Source organism: Pipistrellus hanaki (genome assembly GCF_964339955.1).
Source record: "Pipistrellus hanaki genome assembly, chromosome: 5".
Lineage (NCBI taxonomy): Eukaryota > Metazoa > Chordata > Mammalia > Chiroptera > Vespertilionidae > Pipistrellus > Pipistrellus hanaki.
This window is the reverse complement of record NC_140507.1, coordinates 66535910-66554547: the sequence shown is the minus strand read 5'-3', so window position 1 is coordinate 66554547 and position 18638 is coordinate 66535910.

Sequence of the window (18638 nt, the reverse complement as noted above, 5' to 3'; positions counted from 1 at the left end):
CTATAAGAAATTAGAAAAAAAGAAATATTTTGAGAGGGAGGGGAGGATTGATTAGATTGAAGATGTGTCTTACTTCCTAAGAATTCATGACTATCATTCTTATTACAAACAACCATTTTAGAGAAGTCAGCTTTAGAATTCTCAAAACTCAATAGACTCAAACTCCAAGAATAGTTTTGGGCTGTTGATTCCTGGCTAGAAACATTTAGCAGTGGTGGGAGTGATTTTTCTACAGAGGTCTCCCTCCCCCTGTAGAAAATGTTTCCACAACCATCCAGATTGTCTCAGAATTTCACTTGCAACCTTGAATGTTTCTGAAATTGAAAACAATAAGTCAAGTTCTTGTAACCTTTTTCTCTCCTCAAAACTCCCTTTTCTGGCAGAAGGATGTGGTGAAATGTAAGGCCAGGTGCTGGTCCAGCTGCAACTAAAAGCTGATTATTCGGACCCCAGGAGAAGAGGAGGGAGCTTGGGCAGGGGAGGGAAGACAGTCCTTTAGTGGCTGCCAAAAAGCTGGAGAGGGTGTTCAGAAGAGAAGACCATTGTAAAAGCAAGAAAGTCAACTCCTGAGAATTCAGCCGATGGCCAGATGAATTGCAAGTATTAATGAAAGTGTGGTGCTATTTTTGAAACTGAAATAGTTTTAATTTCTTGAGAAATAAGTAACTGTTTATAAAAATAAAAAAAGAGTGCCTTCCTCCCACTTTATAAACAGTGTGGGATGGGGTTGGGGGGAGAATGGTAACAAAAAAAAATAGAAACAAAATCCCACCATAAATTTAGGGCAACTTCAAAAGATCTAGCGCTGAGATTTTTAATTTAATGTAACACATTTCGTCAACAAAAGATAAAAATAACATCAATGTCAGTTTCATTGTAATTAATTAGGAAATAAACATTTAGCAAATAAAAAACTGTAATCTGAGTACAATAAGGGATATGGATTTAAAATCCCATTTTTATCTCTCTCTTAGCTCTGTGCTTTTTTTTTTTTTTTTAAGGTCAAGGTCAGCCTTTGTTTGTTTGGTTGGTTGGTTGTTGGTAAAGAGATATGAATAGAATTTGGATAGAACTGCAAAATCTTAGTTTTTTGTAGCCCTGAGTCAGCTCATCTCTGCAAGCAGGGTCCAGTCAGGCATCATATTGATCTTTGAACCACATCTGCCAGCCCCTACACTGTACAGGCATGAGGGTAAGTACTATTCTGAAGAATGATTTTCACAGGGGCATGTTCCAGACATGTTGCTGACTGAATGCAACAAAAATTTTTTGCAACAACTGGTTTCTCTGCACATGTCTCCAAAGAAAATCAAACCCAAAGCCTTGACCAGACCATAGGTACCCTTGACATGGCCAAGATCATCCCAAAACAAGGAGTATGAGAAGTCAGGAAAGTTGGAGCTGGGAAGGGTATGCATTTCCAACACCTTTGAAAAATGCTATATTTTCTATCTAGCTATGCATTCCTAGGTCTGTGGGCCAGTAAGATATTGACTAATTTTCTTATCACTGTGCCATTTAGAGTGCCAGAAATGTCTCATCGGGCACGTTTTTCTTGAACACCCATAGATCTCAGAGAAGCATCTTAATGCTCCATCTTTATATAGTTTTCAAATGATTTCTATATATAATCAAGATAGAATCAGAGAAGTCAAACAAGCCTGCTACAAATTGATTAACCAAAGAGTACTTCAATCAATGCCCTCGACTGTAAATTGAGGACAATGAAAAGCATTTCTCAAAGTGCTTTTTCAGATATATCACCTCTGATCCCCACATTTGATTGGTCTCTGGGGTAATCATTGTGAGTGCTAGAGTATTATGTCCATTGTATAGATGAGGAAACTGAGACTGTCCTCTTGCCAAAGGTCACACCACTAGTAACAGAATAAAATTCAGAGCCCTGCTCTGACTACCACACACTGCTTCCCTCACCCTCCAGGGACTCGTGAGGTCATCTATACCAACTGATTTGTCATTGCTTTAATGGGTATTATTAGGATCCTTTATTTCAGTCGTCTGAAAATCATGGAATTAAGGAATGACAGGGCCATGAGCCTCTTAAAGCTGATCTAGCCCCGCCCCCTTTCATTTTGCAGGTGAGGCTCAGGAAGGTTAAGTGATTTGCCAAAGGTCACCCCGTGAGTTAGTGGGAAATGACCAGTGTCATTTTTAAAAATTAGTTACAACAACTGCCTACCAAGCCCATTTTTATGGCTTATTTTAAGCAGGTTAATAAGTATACCAGGCACAGCTTTAAACCCAACTGAGTAAATGCTGACACTAGTTTATAGATTCAGCAGATAAGTAGCAATAAGGAATTATTCATCTCCCATTTATCATCCAGCCTCTCCAAGGTACAAGTTATAAAGGGACACAAATAGCAGTTTAAGAGCCCTCCCCTGCTCCCCCTTTCCCATGAGATCAAAACAGTGGACACCAAGTGGCCTACAAGGCATACATTTAGACTGTGGCTGTGCCTGGGATCTTCTGAAAGGTGAAAAAAAAAAAGATATTCAGGAAAACTATTTGCATTTTACAAATAGGTACATTTCTATTTGTACCTATTCAGAATTCCATATTTGGCTTCCAGATTTATTAATTCATTCTTTTGAGTATGTATTGAGCACCTACTATGTGCAGGGTATTGTGGGGAATTATTAAATACCATTCTAGCCAGCCAGGATTTTTTAAAGCTTAACAAAGTGACAGAATAGAGTACACACACACACACACATACACACACGCGCGCGCACACGCACACGCACACTGGAACCTGGCATAGTCACCCAGTATAAATGGAAGGTGTGCTTGGGAATAGGAGGAAAGGGGAGACTTGCCTCACTGCTGCCGTAGCCACAACAAGAAGCTCACTGAGGAGGTGGCCTTGCCACAACCTTGTCCCCAACAACATTTCTGTATCTTGTGAATGGGGTTAGAAAACGTCAGAGGCAAGAAGTGGGGAGGGGAACTGGACAGTGAATTTCTGGCCTTGATTAACAACCCAATCCTTCATTCATATATTAAATACAAGCAAACTGGTGGGGAGATGGGAAGGGGAGTATTAGGATGCCAATAGCAGTTATACTATTTGTAACATGTGCCAAAAATGAACAAAATTAGCAGATGATTTGCTGCTTTGGGAGGTGAGCTCTAATAAATTCTCTTGTGTTATTCAGAAGAGCTGGTTTATTTTATTATTGTTGTTATTATTGTTTTAATCAAATCTGAGGCCCAAAGTTCAATGTCAATGACAGAGCCGTCACAAAACCATAAATGACTTTGCTCTCAGCTGCTCAGAGGAAAGAAGTTCCTCCATGAGTCCCACATTCATCAAATTGAAGCATTTCCCAGTGAAAAGAAAACTTGCAAGATATTTACTCAAAACCCTTTCCTTTGTAGATGAGGAAACCGAGGCTCAGAGGGTTCAAGTGACAAAGAATGACCATTTAACTTATGTGAAACTACGAGTGAATGTGGGTACTCATCCTCACACAGGACTCAGGACAGCAGGCATACAGTGTCCTAGGCTCACCCTATGAAACGAGTCAGAACAAGGACCAAGTTCAGAACCCTCCCCATTATGCACCCCCACACACACACACACACTTTGTTGCCTTATTTCTTTATTTTGAAGGCTAGCTATTTATGAGTCCTCAGGAAGGTTGGAAGAGTCTAGAAATGTAATATGTACTGAGTGTCCCTTTTAGATGGTCTACGAGGGGGCATGGAATGACAGTTTTGAATGTCTATGACTTCTTGGACCTCATTATCGCATCCTCATGCTGCCACCGACCCCCACCCCAGGGTTGAGCCAGGGTCACTGTTTCCATCTTCCTGCAAAAGGTGGGGGCAGCAGCGGTAACCAGGTTCCCAGACTACCTCAGAGTTCACCTCTGCCTTATCGCTAATCCTCTGCCCCTGGTGATTGCATCAGGGTGAGGGAAGCATGGCCTTGGGATGCAGGTTTATAGACGGGCGATATCAGTTCCTACAGCAGCATGTTGACATGGAAGAGCAGGGTACAACCGGGGTCCCAGGACACCTACTCCTAGCCCTGCCATTGAATAGCTGTGTGACTCCAGATAAATCTGTAGCCCTTTCTGGGTGTCACTGGGAGGCTCTCCTGTGACTGATTTGTGGGCCAAAGGTACCTGGGGTTATGGTCACCCCACCAACTGAGGCACACACAAGCTAAGGTGCTGGAGAGACATCAAGTGGCATGTTCTGCACGTGAGTGAGCTTCTCTCTGTTTGCACACAGTGGAAGGAACCATGGCACGTGTGTTTCAGCCATATCCCTGGTACTATATCTTCAGTCATAAAGGGCAGATTTACACTGGGTAAGGACAAGTTAGAAACGCCAGTTTTCTGAGTTCAACAAACTTTTAAAAATATCTATTACATGTTAGAAACTATGGAAAACACAAATATGCCAAACATAGGATATGTTCACTTAGAAGATTGAAATTTGGGAGAGAGGGGTATGTAGATGGGCAGACATGTGGACAATATACTTAAATACAAGGGGTTAAAGGCTATGGAATCAGAGTGGGAAAAGGGATTGATTGTGGGAATGGGAGTTTAAGAAATAAAAAGGATTTTTTTTTAAAGGAGGATATGTGCCTTAGCCAGTTTGCCTCAGTGGATAGAGCATCAGCCTGTGGACCTACCGGTCCCAGGGTCAATTCTGGTCAAGGGTTGTAAGAGTCAATGATCCATGTGTTTCTCTAACATCGATGCTTCTTTCTGTCTTTCCCTCTTTCTTCCACTTTCCCTAAAAATCAATGGAAAAATATCCTTGGGTGAAGATTAACAAAGCGCTCATGCGCGCACACATACACACACACACACACATACACAGGAGGATATGTGAGAAGTGAGTCCTTGTTTTCCCCTCTTACATTCCTCACAGTACCAGTGCCTTGCTTGTAGTGGCAGTATTTGGGTCTGAAATCAAACTACCTGTAAATCTTGACTCTGCCACCTAGAAAATAGGGCAAATTACTTAATAGTTTTGTGCCTCAGTTCCTTCATCTGCAAAGTGGGGGACATAGAGTAACTGTGTAGATAAATAAGATAATCCATGCAACGCACTTGTCACCATATCTGGCATATCGTAAGTGCCCAGGGTTACCTGTTAATAACTGTTTGCCTAGAAAATGGATTGAATTTTTTATCTGCAGCCTAAGCTTTTAGCATACACATTCAGACTGGCCTGACATTTTTGGTTCCTCATTCGAGCTATGATTTGGCTCAGACTTAAGGGTCTGGCACTCCTGGGCTTCCACTGTACAGGACCAGGAAGAAGCCCTTTGGTATAGGATCCTCTGAGGCATAGACTGGCAGGATTTGGTGATATCCATTTGGGAAACCTTAAAGTCACAAAATGTTGATGTAGGAAGGGATCCAGTCTCTCCATCACACAGGGAGGAACTAAAGCTTAAGAAGTTACTGGATTTGCCTGTGGTGGCAGTGTGGGGATTAAAACCCAGGACTCCCGATTCCCAGATCTATGCGCTTGCACCATCCTTACCTGCTGCCTAGACCCTGACCCTCCTTGTACAGTGAGTGTCTTGGACACAGCAACCTGGACCTTTCCCTGCCCTCTCTCTACTCTGCTCCAGAGAAAAGACTACCCTGTTCTCCAGTTCTTAGGTCACATCTAATGTAGAATTAGGGTCCGGCTAGGCCTGGACTCAAAGTAGGGGAGGGACTCAAAACGTGAGCCCCTTAAAGATCTGAATTAAGTTGTCACCAGTATTGACTTAATACCTTGACTCCTTTTTAAAAAAATATATTTTATTTATTTATTTATTTTTATTACAGAGAGGAAGAGAGAGGAATAGAGAGTTAGAAACATCGATGAGAGAGAAACATTGATCAGCTGCCTCCTACACACTCCCTACTGGGGATGTGCCTGCAACCAAGGTATATGCCCTTGACCAGAATCGAACCTGGGACCCTTCAGTCCATAAGCCAACGCTCTATCCACTGAGCCAAACCGGTTTAGGCACCTTGACTTTTTATGAGCTGAGAATGCGTTGCAGGTAACAGGGTTTGTGATCCTGACATTAGTGTCCGTGGGGGCTTTCAGAGAAAGGCAGACAAAGGCGCTACGGCAACCTGCCACCCGTTCTGCAGTGGGTCAGGCGCGGAGAAGCTGGCCTGGAGCAGTCTCCAGCTGGAAGAGCAGCGGGAAGGAGGCAAAGGGAAGGGGAAATGAGGCAAACCCAAGATGGACAGAGGCGAACTGGAGAAAGCCAGAGGGCAGGTGTAGAAGGAGCTCAGCGCGATCCTCTCTTTTTCAAACAGAGCAAGTGTCTTCGCTATCTGAAAGAATTCTCGCTCCATGCGGAAATGAAAACCGTACAAAATGGGGGGGAATGGGGAAGAGACACGCTGCAAACTTCCCTTCTTTCCATGTGGGTGCATTCACTTTTATTGACCTACTTAGCTTATCGATTGCCATTTTAAAATTCGGATGAGCTCCAGGGGAGCCTGCACCTGCGCCCTGATTGCTCTCCTCGCACGTCTTGGAAACCGGCCGTCCTCCCCCTAAACTGCGCCTCCGCGGCTACGTGAGCGGCGGCCGAGTTCCGCCTCAAGGCCGAGACCGCGGGGGTGGCCCTGTCTCCCCGGGGGAGCGCGGGCGGCCGCCGCGGCCTGGACGCTGGCACGGCCCTGGCGCCCCGGTAAGCGCGGAGCTGCGGGCGCGGGCGAGCGGGAGGGGGTCTCCGGGGCCAGGCGGCGGCCGCCGCGAGGGCAGGGGCGCCGGGGCGCCGGGGGCGGGAGCGAGGCGCCCGCGGGGAGGAAGCGGGGCCGCGCACGGGGCGCCTGGCCCCGGACGCGCTTCCGCGCCCGCCGCCCCCTCCGGGAGCCGAGCCCGGGCCGGGGCGCGCCGCAGGGGCGGGGGCGGCCGGCCGGGGCTGACCCCGAGCGCCGCCGAGTCTGCGCCCGCCCGCCTGCCTCCCCGCGCTCGCCTCCCGCCGCCTCGGGTTACGCGGCGGCCGTCGGCGCGCACCTCATCAATAAGGCCTGACAGGCCGCCGGCTCCGCGGCCATCCATCACCCGGCGGGCGGCGGCGCGGGGCCGGGCGCGCGGGGCTCGGGAGCCGGTGGCCTCCGCGGGAGAGCCGGCCCCGGGGAGACGCCCGCCCGGGTGCACCAGGCGGCCGGGCCCCCTGTATGTAAACCCTCCCCCGATAGACCCGCGTGGCTCCCAGACAGCATTTCTCTATCAACAAAGATTTGACTTTCTTGCACCTCTGCATCTAGTGTCTTTTTCAAGGATCCGTTCATTTGAAATTAAAGATCCGCAAGGGAGCTTAGAACCGACAGAGCACCACCCGAACATTCCGCAGGTGGGGAAACTGGGAGGCAGAGCGGGAGGCTGGACATGCCTGAGGTCACTGGACATCTGTGACTCCCAGCCCTAGCGCGGCCATATGGGTATTCTGCAGGACCCAGGACCCTTATGCATGTGTGCATGTTGTAGGTTGCGGGTGTGCCTGTCAGTGCATGAACTCTACATTTCCTGCCCCAAGTCTGGTCACCGCGCGTGTGCGTGCGCGGGCGACGAGATCCAGAGAAAAGAATAGTAAATGCGGCAAAAGAGTGTGTGTGGGGTTGGGGGTGGCATCCGAGGGAGGATGCCAGCCCGAAGAATTAACATGATTTCTCTTCGTGCACTTAATCTGCCCCAGCACTTGTTGTCAGGACTCTTCCTCGTTGGTCCGAACAGTTTAAAGGTAGAAACGTGTGTTCATCCTTGTATCTCCAAAGTTTGCATGGTGCCTGGCACGTAGGTAGTAAGCATTCAATAAACGTTTACTATATGAATTGCAACACTTAGAAGGGAATTCAGATCATTCAGGTCCAGAGGATTTGGAGGCTGGAAGAATTCTCAGGGCATGGTATCCGATTTCATTTCATTTCATTTCAAAAGAAGGAGACGGCCCGCCTCCCTGGCTTTGATTTACCCAAAGCCACCCAGGGGGTAAGGTCAGATCTATGGTGGCCCCCAGTGTTTTCCACCCCACCCCTAAGGCTGCTGTTCCACCAAGCTCTCCCGGTATGGATTCACTTCCTCCCTTCCCTTCTTCCCTTCCCACCTTTTGGTTCTTCCACTGCTTGATTAGCAAGCTCTCCTAGGAGGGGGTGAGAGTATTAGGAAATTGACAAAACCAAACTGTTTGCTTTGTTCCTAACAGGAAACACAATATTTGGGGGGGGGGTCTTTTTTTTTGTTTGGTGGTGGTGATGTTTTATTAGTTTGGATTTTTTTTTTTTTTTTTTTTAGTCCAAGTGAAGAAGGTGAGAAAAAACTGCTGACCATTGGGTGTCTGTTAACATTAATTTTTCCTCTATTACTGCACTGGTTTGACTGGAGTTAGAAACAATGATATCAACACCTCTGGGCAGGAGTAGAAATGATCACACACACAATCTCTCTTTCTCTCTCTCTCTCTCTCTCTCTCTCTCTCTCTCTCTCACACACACACACACACACACACACACACACACATACACACACACACACACACCGTTTTTTATTGAGCAGAAGAGGAAGGTAGCAAAGCCATCCTGTAGCCCAGGAGTTAATAGCTTTCGGGCTCCCCGTGATGCCTACTAGATTATGATTTTTGTAAATGCAGGTACGAAGTGTACCAGTGCACACTTTCTTCCAGTTACCATTCACCTACATGATAGCCTTGTGCACATCACAAGCTACAGCTGGGTAATGTGAAAATTGATGTAAAAATCAGAGCTAAAGAACAACTTCTGCAGAACTGTTGTGAATAAGACCTCATTCAGGAAAGGCAATGCTTCACCAAATGCTTTTCCCTTAGTCCATTCAGATATACAGTCCTACTCTCAGGGGCAAATTCATTCCTTCAGAGTCAGCCCTTGGCTTACTCTTGCCTCCTGGGACCAGCTAGACAAAAACCAGTCTCCCCTGACTGACTGGGTTCTGGCCAGCTGGGTCTCCTATTCTCCATCCGCCACCAGCAGATTGCTTAGTGAGTGGCAGCATTGTTGAAAGTGACTTAGCAATGGCCCGGCTGGCTGTCTGGCCAGCATGGCTCAGTTCCATGGTTCATGGAACAGCAACCTATGAACCAGAAGGTCACGGTTTGATTCCAGGTCAGGGCACATGCCCCAGGCTACGGGGCTCCCTCCCCAGTGTGGGCCATGTAGGAGGCAGCTGATTGGTGATTCTCTCTCATCATTGCTGTTTATATCTCTTTCTTCCTCTCCCTTCCCCTCTGAAATCAATAAGAATATATTTTTTAATTAAAATTAAAAAAGAAAGAAAGTGACTTAGCAATCTCTAGAGCCTGCTGCCTGGCTTTAGGACTCTCAGGAGGAGAAACTGAAAAATCCTCCCTCAGATGCCACCTTCCCTACCTGCAGCCGCTGTGAAATATGAATGTGTGTGCATCGAATTTACACTGAGCTATATCCAGGGTTATCTGCTGCAACCACTCCTGCAGACCATGTAGAAGATGAACCTTGGAAGCTGGATCCTTTTTTAAAATTTCTAAATATTTTTATTGATTTCAGAGAGGAAGGGAGAGAGAGAGAAAGAGAGAGAGAGAGAGAGAGAGAGAGAGAGAGATCAATGTTGAGAGAGAATCATTGGTCAGCTGCCTCCTGCAAGTTCCACACTGAAAATCAAGCCTGCGGCCTGGGCATGTGCCCCGGCCAGGGATCAAAGCCATGACCTTCTGGTTCATAAGTCCATGCTCAACCACTGAGCCACGCTGGCTGAGCTGGATCCTTTTTAAAGTGATGCAAAGATTTATTTTGTAGATAAATCATTCTCCTGAAGTATTTTAGGTGGGAGTCAAACATGTACCAGGGATGTGGAGTCTCCCTAAAGACTGGGGATGAGCGTGTGTGTGTGTGTGTGTGTGTGTGTGTGTGTGGAGAGAGAGAGAGAGAGAGAGAGAGAGAGAGAGAGAGAGAGAGAGAGAGAACTGACTGAGGCTCTTATCTTGCCCCAGCCATACTTTCTTTCCCTCCTGCTTTTTCAGAAGTCTGATTTATGGAAGTGAAATTTACATTCAGTAAATTCATCCTTTTTCATGTACAGTTCTATGAGTTTTGACAAATACACGAATGGTGTAACCACCACCACAAGCAAAACATGGAATAGTTCCAATATTGCACAAAATTTCCTCTCCTCTCTGTGCAATTGCCTCGTCCCTAACCCTTTGCACCAGCAACCACTGATCTGTTTTCTATCCCTACATGAAAATGTCATATACCTGGTTCCTTTAGAATTTTGAGTCTGGCCTCTTGCATGAAGCATAGTGCATTTGAGATTCGTTCATGTTGTTGGGTGTATTGGTAGTTCTTTCTTTTTCGTTCCTGATTAGTGTTCTCCTTTATGGATGTACCTCATCTGGTTTCCCATTTTCCTGCTGAGGATCATATGTGTGGTTTGCAGTTTGGGGCCATTATGAATAAAACTGCAGAGTTTAAAGATACCTGACAAAAATGCTAAGTGTAAGCGGGGGAGGGGGGGTGAGGGGGAGAGAGAGAGAGAGAGAGAGAGAGAGAGAGAGAGAGAGAGAGAGAGAGGGAGAAGAGAAAAAAGCTGGGAGAAGGATGAGAATTCAGGGCTTTTAAAGTGGAGCAGACACATTTCTCACTTGGTGATTGAAAAAATGATCATTCTTCACTGATAAGGCGTTGTCTTATACTCTCTGCTCTGAGCTCTCCACTCCATCCTTGAGAGCCCACTCTGGGCTACTGGAACTGGGCCTCATGGGTGAGGGGAGATTCTGCCTCTCACGGGGGAAAGGCCAGCCCCTGAGCTGAGGGGGGATGAGATGGGGGAGGAAGGACAGAACAAAGTTAGCCCACACCCCTGGGGCTAGCTCTGCACCTCCATAGGGAAATCCTGCCAGCTCCCGTCATCTAGGTGCTGATTATTCCATCTCCTCAGACCCTTGGCTTCTTGGTTTTTCTCCTGCAGTTCTTGCCCTCTGACAATTTGCTGTTCATTAGCATTTAGCTGAAGAGGGACTGGGGCTGCGGAAGAAAGCAGATTGTAAAGGTTTTCAACCAAACACAGGTATATACTGTACGGTGATTGAAGAGAAAAGTGAAAAATAGAGGCCTGACTGAGTGGTCGTGGACCTATATGAACCAGGACGCCCCTGTTTGACTCCTGGTCAGGCCACACGCCTTGGTTGCAGGCGATCCCCAGCATGGGGCGGGAGTGCAGGAGGCAGCCCATCAATGATTCTCTCTCATCATAGATGCTTCTATCTCTCTCCCTCTCCCTTCCTCTCTGAAATCAATTTAAAAATATTTTTTTAAAAAGGTGAAAAGAGCTCAGAAGAAATGTAATGCCAGGGATCTTCCAGTCTTTTTTATTCACCCAAATAGATAGGCTTAGCCATGGGAAGCATCGTGCCTCCTTCCTCCTCCCTCTACTGTTGCAAGAAACTAATTATTTCCAAATAAGAACTACCTTCAAGCCGATGGGTGTTAGGGAAAAGGCAGCCCACTCTCTAGGGCTCCTGCTGTAAAGGGGGAGGGGGGGCATTTGAGGCGATGTTACTGTCCATTCCTTGTCTTTCCGCTGCTCCCCCGACTCCCCCGCCCACCCTGCTGCCCGGCTTTCAGCGAGAGACGCTGTTTTCGCACTTGGGCTTCGCGCTTCCGTGACATTTTCCTGTCTCCCACTTGGCTGCGTCAAGTCTCGGCGCCTGCCTGGGCGGCTTCTCCAGCGCCAGGTCACCTCGGCTCTGGCTCCGCGGCCAGGGGAAGGGTGCCGAGGCCGAGGGGGCGGTGGCGGCGGGTGCGGAAGCGGCGAGTAGACGCTGGGAACGCCACGTCCCTGGTGGCCCCACAAGGCCCCCCTCCCCCCTATACAATATGCACGTCGAGTCAGGAGACTGGCCGAGCTCCAACTGCCAGTGTCCCCATCGCAATTCCCGCCCTCCCCAGGAGCCTGGCAGGGGAGCCCTGGACTCCGGGTCCATCAAGCTCTTGTCCGGTGCCCTCTACTCCGATCCGGCCCAGGCCCCTTACTTCCCATTTCTCTCTCTTGCTTTCCCCTCTCTTGGGGTCTAGATTCTCTATTTCAGTCTCTAGGTCTCTTGACTCTTATCTCGTCTTCTTTCTCTGGGCCCGAGGTTCCTCTCTGCCCTCTCTCTCTGCCTGCCCATGCCTGATGTTTTGTTTTATTTATTTTTTCCCCATAAGACTCCACCATTTACTACTATATATTAGAGTTATTTACCGTTCATCTTCCTCTTGTAGAATATTAGCTGCCCGCGGCAGCCTTTTCTCTTTTTTCTCCTTGCTGAATCTCACCGTAAGTGTTCAATAAATATAGAATGAATGAATGAATGAATGAGCGAACAAATGAGTCCTGTCCCTCCCTGGTATTCTCAGGCCTATCTCACTCTCCGTGGCTCCCAGGTATTTTCTCTGGCTTCCTCTCTGCCTGTCTTCCTCGGTCTCCCCCTTTTCTCTCCTTTCTGTCTCTTTCCTTTGCCATCCCCCTAGTGTTTTTGGTCCTGGTGTCTGACTGGGGCCCTCCATCTTTTCAGAATTAGTGGGTCTGGGCCCTCCATGTCAGGGGAGACTGTGCACCTGGCAACTTTTGTCAGTCTTTGTCCCCAAGGAGCCCTTCGGCCTCCCTCGCTGATTGCCACTGCCTGGGTGCCAAACCAGATTCACTGAACATGACTTCTAAAACCCTGCGCACTGGGCCCTGGATGATGCTGTTCAGTGGTTAGAGCACATATGTCAAACACAAGGCCCGCGGGCCAAATCCAGCCTGCCAGGCCTTGCAATGTGGCCCGCACCGCGCTGTCATCACTGCACTCCGCTGTCAGTTTATGACATTGTCAGTTTATGACTGTTCAGTAAACCATTCGGCCCGCGATTTAGGCTGGATTTTAGATTTTGGCCCCTTCTCTGATTGAGTTCGACACCCCTAGGTTAGAGCATCAGACTGCTCCCTGAAGGGTACATGCCTGGGTTTCAGGTTAGCTCTGGCCCCTGGTGGGGATACCTGCAGGAGGTATCCAATCCAGGTGTCTCTCTCAAATCCATGTTTCTCTCTCCTCCTCCCCTCTCCCTTTCACTCTCTCTGAAAAGCAGTGGAGAAAATATCCTTCATACAGAGCCCAGGGCTCCATGGTTCCTTTAGGGATAGCCACAATTTAGGTGGGAGATTTGCAAGCTGGCCAAGTGGCTGAACTGACACAGACTAGGACACTTTCTCGTATCTCTCCTGGGCCCCAGCATCCTACTTTGAGAAATGGTGGTGTTGCTAGGCATCTATTGTGCACCCAGCAACAGATTTCCTGTTGAGGGGATGTTCCATTCTCCAACTCTCTCCAACCCTGACAGGTGCTATTAGCAATACCTTTTGTAATGTCAACCACTCAGCATACATTTATTGAGCATCTACTAGGTGCCAGCTTGGTGGCTGATCTCATAGCTTACCTTGGGGGAGGGGGAAGGAGATGTGTGTAACCAACCACAGATAAATGTGTATGACCAGCCAAAGAACTTAAGGCCTAGGAATAAAGCAAATTAACATTTTAATGGGATATTTTTTTTCCCCATTGATTTTTAGAGAGAGTGGGAGGGCAAGGGAGAGACAGAGAGAAACACCAATGTGAGAGACACATCGATTGGTTGCCTCCTGCATGACCCCAACCAGGGCAGGGAGCCTGCAACCGAGGTACATTCTCCTTGACCAGAATCGAACCCAGGACCCTTCACTCCATAGGCTAATGCTCTAACCAGTGGGCAAAACCAGCTAGAGTGCAAATGAGCATTTTATATATTCCAAGAACATTTGTCACGCTCTTTCTCAGGACTGGGCACCTTTAGCATTGCAACCAGGGGACGTGGAAGGGAGAGCCCCCAAGTGAAATAATTGGGGCCCACACCATTAAGATGATTCCCGAGGTGGCAGCTTCATGCCGGGAGTGTATGCCCCAGATGGACAGTGGGCAGTGGGTGCTAGAAACTCCCAGTTGCTGTTTGTTGGAGGCCCTTCGATGAGGAGAGGGAGAGGGAGCGGGAGCCATGCCAGGAGGAGTAAGAGGGGCATATGAGCCGTAGTCAGCGGGCCAGCAGGGCAAGGGGCCAGAGACGCTCTGAATTCCTGGACTTCAGGTGGGTGCGGACTAGGTTTCTGTTCTGGCCTCTGCTGCCTCCGAACCTGAGGCACTTGGCTTGCCCTCCCCGTTTAAAAGCCTCTGGCATCCTTCCCGAACTTAACAAAAACGTGGAAACTCCTTTTTGCTTTTCTTTCCCACGAGCTCATAGATTATGAGAACAACCTGTTTTATTTTTAAATCGATTTTAATGTTTAAATGCCAGGCGTACTCCTTAAAGAAACTTTAGGAGTGTCTGAAAGGCAGACGAGGATTTAAAAAGTTTTCATTATAGGAACTCGATATTAAGTAGAATGGAAAAAAAGAACTAAGACTCAGGAATTGAGAGTCCAGACGTATTGTCAAGAGTCCCAGAGGTTGTCACCTGGGCAAGAGTCTTTCCCTGTCTGGGGCTCTGAGTTGGAGTTCCGTTTGGATGAGGACGGTAACACCTCTCTCCCCCCCTAGCGATGTTGTTGTTTCCTCGAGAAAATGGAATCTGAGCGTGTTCTGTAATCTGGAAATGACTATAAATATGAGGAGGTGTGCCAAAAACGCTGGTCCTCAGGGCAGGAAACAGCGGGAAGCATTTGCGGAGGTCTGTGAGTAAGAGCCTGGCTCCTTTTTGCAATGCAGATTAGCGTTTTTTTAAAGCTAGAGAATTAAAAAAGCATTGCTGCCTTCTCTCCTCCAAATAGCCGGCCAGGACAGGGAGGGCTGATGGGCGCTTCTGGGGATGCTGAGCTAGGTTCCCCTGGCGAAGAGGAAGAAGCGAGGGTCTCTGAGCCTCCCCCGCTCCCACAAAGAATTCCCGGTGTCCAGGGCATAGCATTTCGTTCCCTGTTTTTTTTTTTTTGTTTGTTTTTTTCCACCAGCCCTACGGGCCTCGCTCAGCACTTTGGCTCTCTCTGCGCCGCCTGGGGGGAGTTGAACGGAGGGTAGGTGGGTGTCTCAGAGGGAGGAGGTCCATGGTGCCCCTGCGAGGATTCGAAGTTTGTGGAGTCGGAGACAGGAGCGCGCCTACGTTCAACGCGGGTCACTTTGTTCGGATGAACTTGACTCCTCGCTCACAAGCCTGCAGAGAAGCGTCTGTATCTCCAAAGGAATTTGTTACCCAGGAAGAGAGGTGACTTTTGTAGTCCCCTCTGGGCTGCTCTGCCTGGGCTTCTTGTTCCCCATGATGACACTCTGGGGGACGTGTTTTTAAGGAAACGTTTTTTTTGTGGTTTTTTTTTTTTTTGGTGGGGGGAGCCAAGGCTGATTCTTGCGGGCGCCCAACGACCTCACCAGCCTGAACTTGAGGTTGTGGCACCTGACGTGGCACTTAAAGCAAGCCGCCCAGGTCCAGTCAGGAAATCTGGGGAATACTGTGAGGGAGAAGACCCTTGCTGGTGTCACTGTAAATTCTGTGTTTATTAACTCCCCCCCACTCCAGGAAAGCAGGGTACAGATTCCTCTGTACACCATGTCCAGCCTGCACTGCGCCTCTCCGAGGGTGTGGACTGGCTCCAGTCCCCAGAGCCTTAGCGGAGCAAGGAAACACAACTTATTCTTGTGTCCTGGAGAGCACTTTTTTTTTTTTTCTAGCTTACAGTACATCTAAGTAATTCTTTATTTGTCTAAAAATCTCACGACTTTACTCTTTACTAGACCCAGGCTCTTAGTAAAAGGAGGTCAGAGATTTTGACAATATCAAAATTTCCCGGTGGGGCATGGGAACGAAAAGCAGAAAGAAGGTGGGGGGGGGGGGGGAGCAGGGTTGGGGTTGGGCCTCATCCCAGCCCAGCAGCCCAGGAAACCTCCTTAAAAATAGCCTAAGACTTCGAACCTCAGAGCATCCCCTCCCCCTCCCAGCGGCCTCCTGAACGAGGGAGAAGCCTGGGAACCTACGATAAACCTCCTCCAGGCCGGCGAGCCAGCGAGGCCTTGAAATGCTCCCCGCTCCTGGCAACGCGGCGGCCAAAGAGGCTCCTGCCTCCCCTGGGGAGGGAGGAGACCATGAAGGAAGGCGGGAGGGGGCGAGGGAAAATGAAACACCCCAAAGAGCCGGCTGCTCGCCAAACACCCTCTGGACTGTCCTTGAGCTGAGCCCTTTGGGGAGAAAATCGGGGCGCTGGAAGCAGCGAAAACCCCCACAGGAAACAGATAGAACTTTCTCTGTCTCAGGGCGCCTTCCTGGAACCAACGAATCTTTCAAGGCTCCCAGGCTCCAGCCCATTGGGAAAGGGGTGGGGAGGAAGCTCTGTCAAGGGTCTGGCCAGGAGTAGGGGTGGCTGCTGTGAATACGGGTTCCTCGCAAGCGATAGCTTAGAAAAAGCAAGCTCATTCTTCAGGATTCTCATAACCCCGGCCACGTAGAGAAGGGCCTGGTAGTGCCCCCATCACTGTACCGAGGAGGAGACTGAAATTCCAAGAAACGGGAGGGGGAGGAGGAGAGCGAAGGGAGGCGCCCTGCAGCTAATGCCAACCTCAGCACCCCCGCTCTAGGTCCTTGGTCCACGCTGCACCACTGGCAGATCTCTGGCCTTTGTCCTTGGCTTAGGTGGGGACGCTCAGATGGCCGCTCCTACAGATGCTCTGCCCCAAGCTCCTGGCTTGTGGCTAAAAAAATAAAATAAAATGAAAATCTCACCGCCTAGTTCCCAGGGTCAGCCCCTTTCACCCCCTGAGAGTTGCAGCTCTGAGACCTTGGGCATCTCTGGAGCCACACATCTCCACGGAGAAGAGAGAGAGGCCGGGGGCAGCTACCGGCTCTTCCAAAGACAGAGTTTCAGCTCTCCAGAGAAAGCCTTGCAGGCCCCAGACGCAGGGCTTTGGCTTCGAGCCTCTCTTGCTCGCCCAATGAGGATGAGGGGGCCCTTTTCAAACAGCGCAGGGAGCGAGCACCTTCTTCTCCGCTGCGTCTGAAAGTGTGCAGGTCTGAGTGTCCTCGCGAATCTGCCTTCCCCCAAGACCCCCTCAGGCCTGCGATCTGCAGCGCCAGATTTTGCAGAGGCGCTGGCGAGGAGTTGGGGGAGCTGGAGAAGGGACCCTAAGCCCGCCGCCCTTAGCTTCCGGGGCAGCGGCTTGGGCTGCGGCATTGGGGTGTGCGTCCCCGGGCGCGCAGAACCTTCTGCCGCTGCGCCCGGAGCCCCAGCAAGAGGCAGCTCCCTCTGGACCTCCGTACCTAGAGCTCAGGAAAGAGACTTCCCTGCGCAGCCGCGCTCAGTCCTTCCTCTGGGATTTTCCTAAGAATCCCCACGCGTTGGCTGCGATTCCTTTGGGGGTTTCCTTCCATCAGCCCCCGAGTCCCAGCCTCCTCCTCGGCGCTGGGGTGACTCTCGCGCAGGCAGGCAATCCGATCACCCACTGCGGAAGCGGGTCTCACTCCTACCCTTCCTTCGGAGCCGCACAGGTTTCACGCTGGGTGGCATCCCGACCCCCTCACGACCCTCTAATCTGGTATGAGAAGTCTGCGCCAGGGAGAGAAACGCGGCCTGGGCAGGGGGCAGGGGCGGGGGGAGAGGGGGCGGTTAACAGAAAGCGTGAGAGCCAGCGGCCGGCTGTTATCTGGAGCTGAAGGCTGCGGTAATCGATGGGTTATTTTTACGCAGTCATAGGGCCCTGTGATTGCTCTATTAACCTTTAGACCTGTCTGAGGGACTCTCCGGCTCACAGCCCCCTGCGCTAGGGCCTCCAGGCACCGACGCTGACTCCAAACCTGGGCCAGCCACCTTCCCCTCCCCCGCGTGAGGGAGGAGGCTGAGGCTGTAGGGAGAGCCCTCTCGGCGGAGAAGTCCTGCTGGACTGTGCAGCTCTCCAGTCCCCCCCTCCGCCCCTCCCCCGGCCGCCCCGCCACGTCCTTGGGATTAGTGTAGCGGCGCCGCAGGCTGCTCTGAAAACAGAAAGATCTGAAAGGAGAGTCCGCAGGAGAAGGGAAGCTTAGCCGGGTGCACATTTTGCATAAATACATAAAGTCGAGGGCTGGAGCCAGCGCCTTGCAACCTGGGAAGCTACTGAGCAGGGGGAATGGAGGCTTCCCGTCTCCGAACTCAGATCTGAGGGGCCAATCCCAGGTTTGGTGTTTCTTAGACCTATCCGGAATCCCGGGCCAGGCCGATTCCCCACCATCCACTAACCCCCCTGGAGACCTATAGCCGCCTGGGCACTCCTGGTGACCCAGTGCCCTATACCCGATTGGGGGTCACCTTCCCCTCTGTCAGTCCCGCCCCTTGCCCACCGAGTCTAGGGCCGAGAGTGTAGGGCCAAGACGGATTCGGGTCACCGCGAGGCAGGGCGGGATGGGGGCACTTGGAGAGGGAGGGGTTCATTAATAATGCTAACCCTGGACAAAATTGCAAACCCAAACGACCTCTCCCAGGGCGGTGGGTGAAGCCACGCGCCCTGGCGGCAGCACTCTGGCAGGGAGATCTCCGCGCCTGGACTTTGCCTGCCGGGGGAGTTTTTAGAACAGCCCTGCAGCCGGACGCCCGGCGGAGGTACTGCAGGCCGGCCTCAC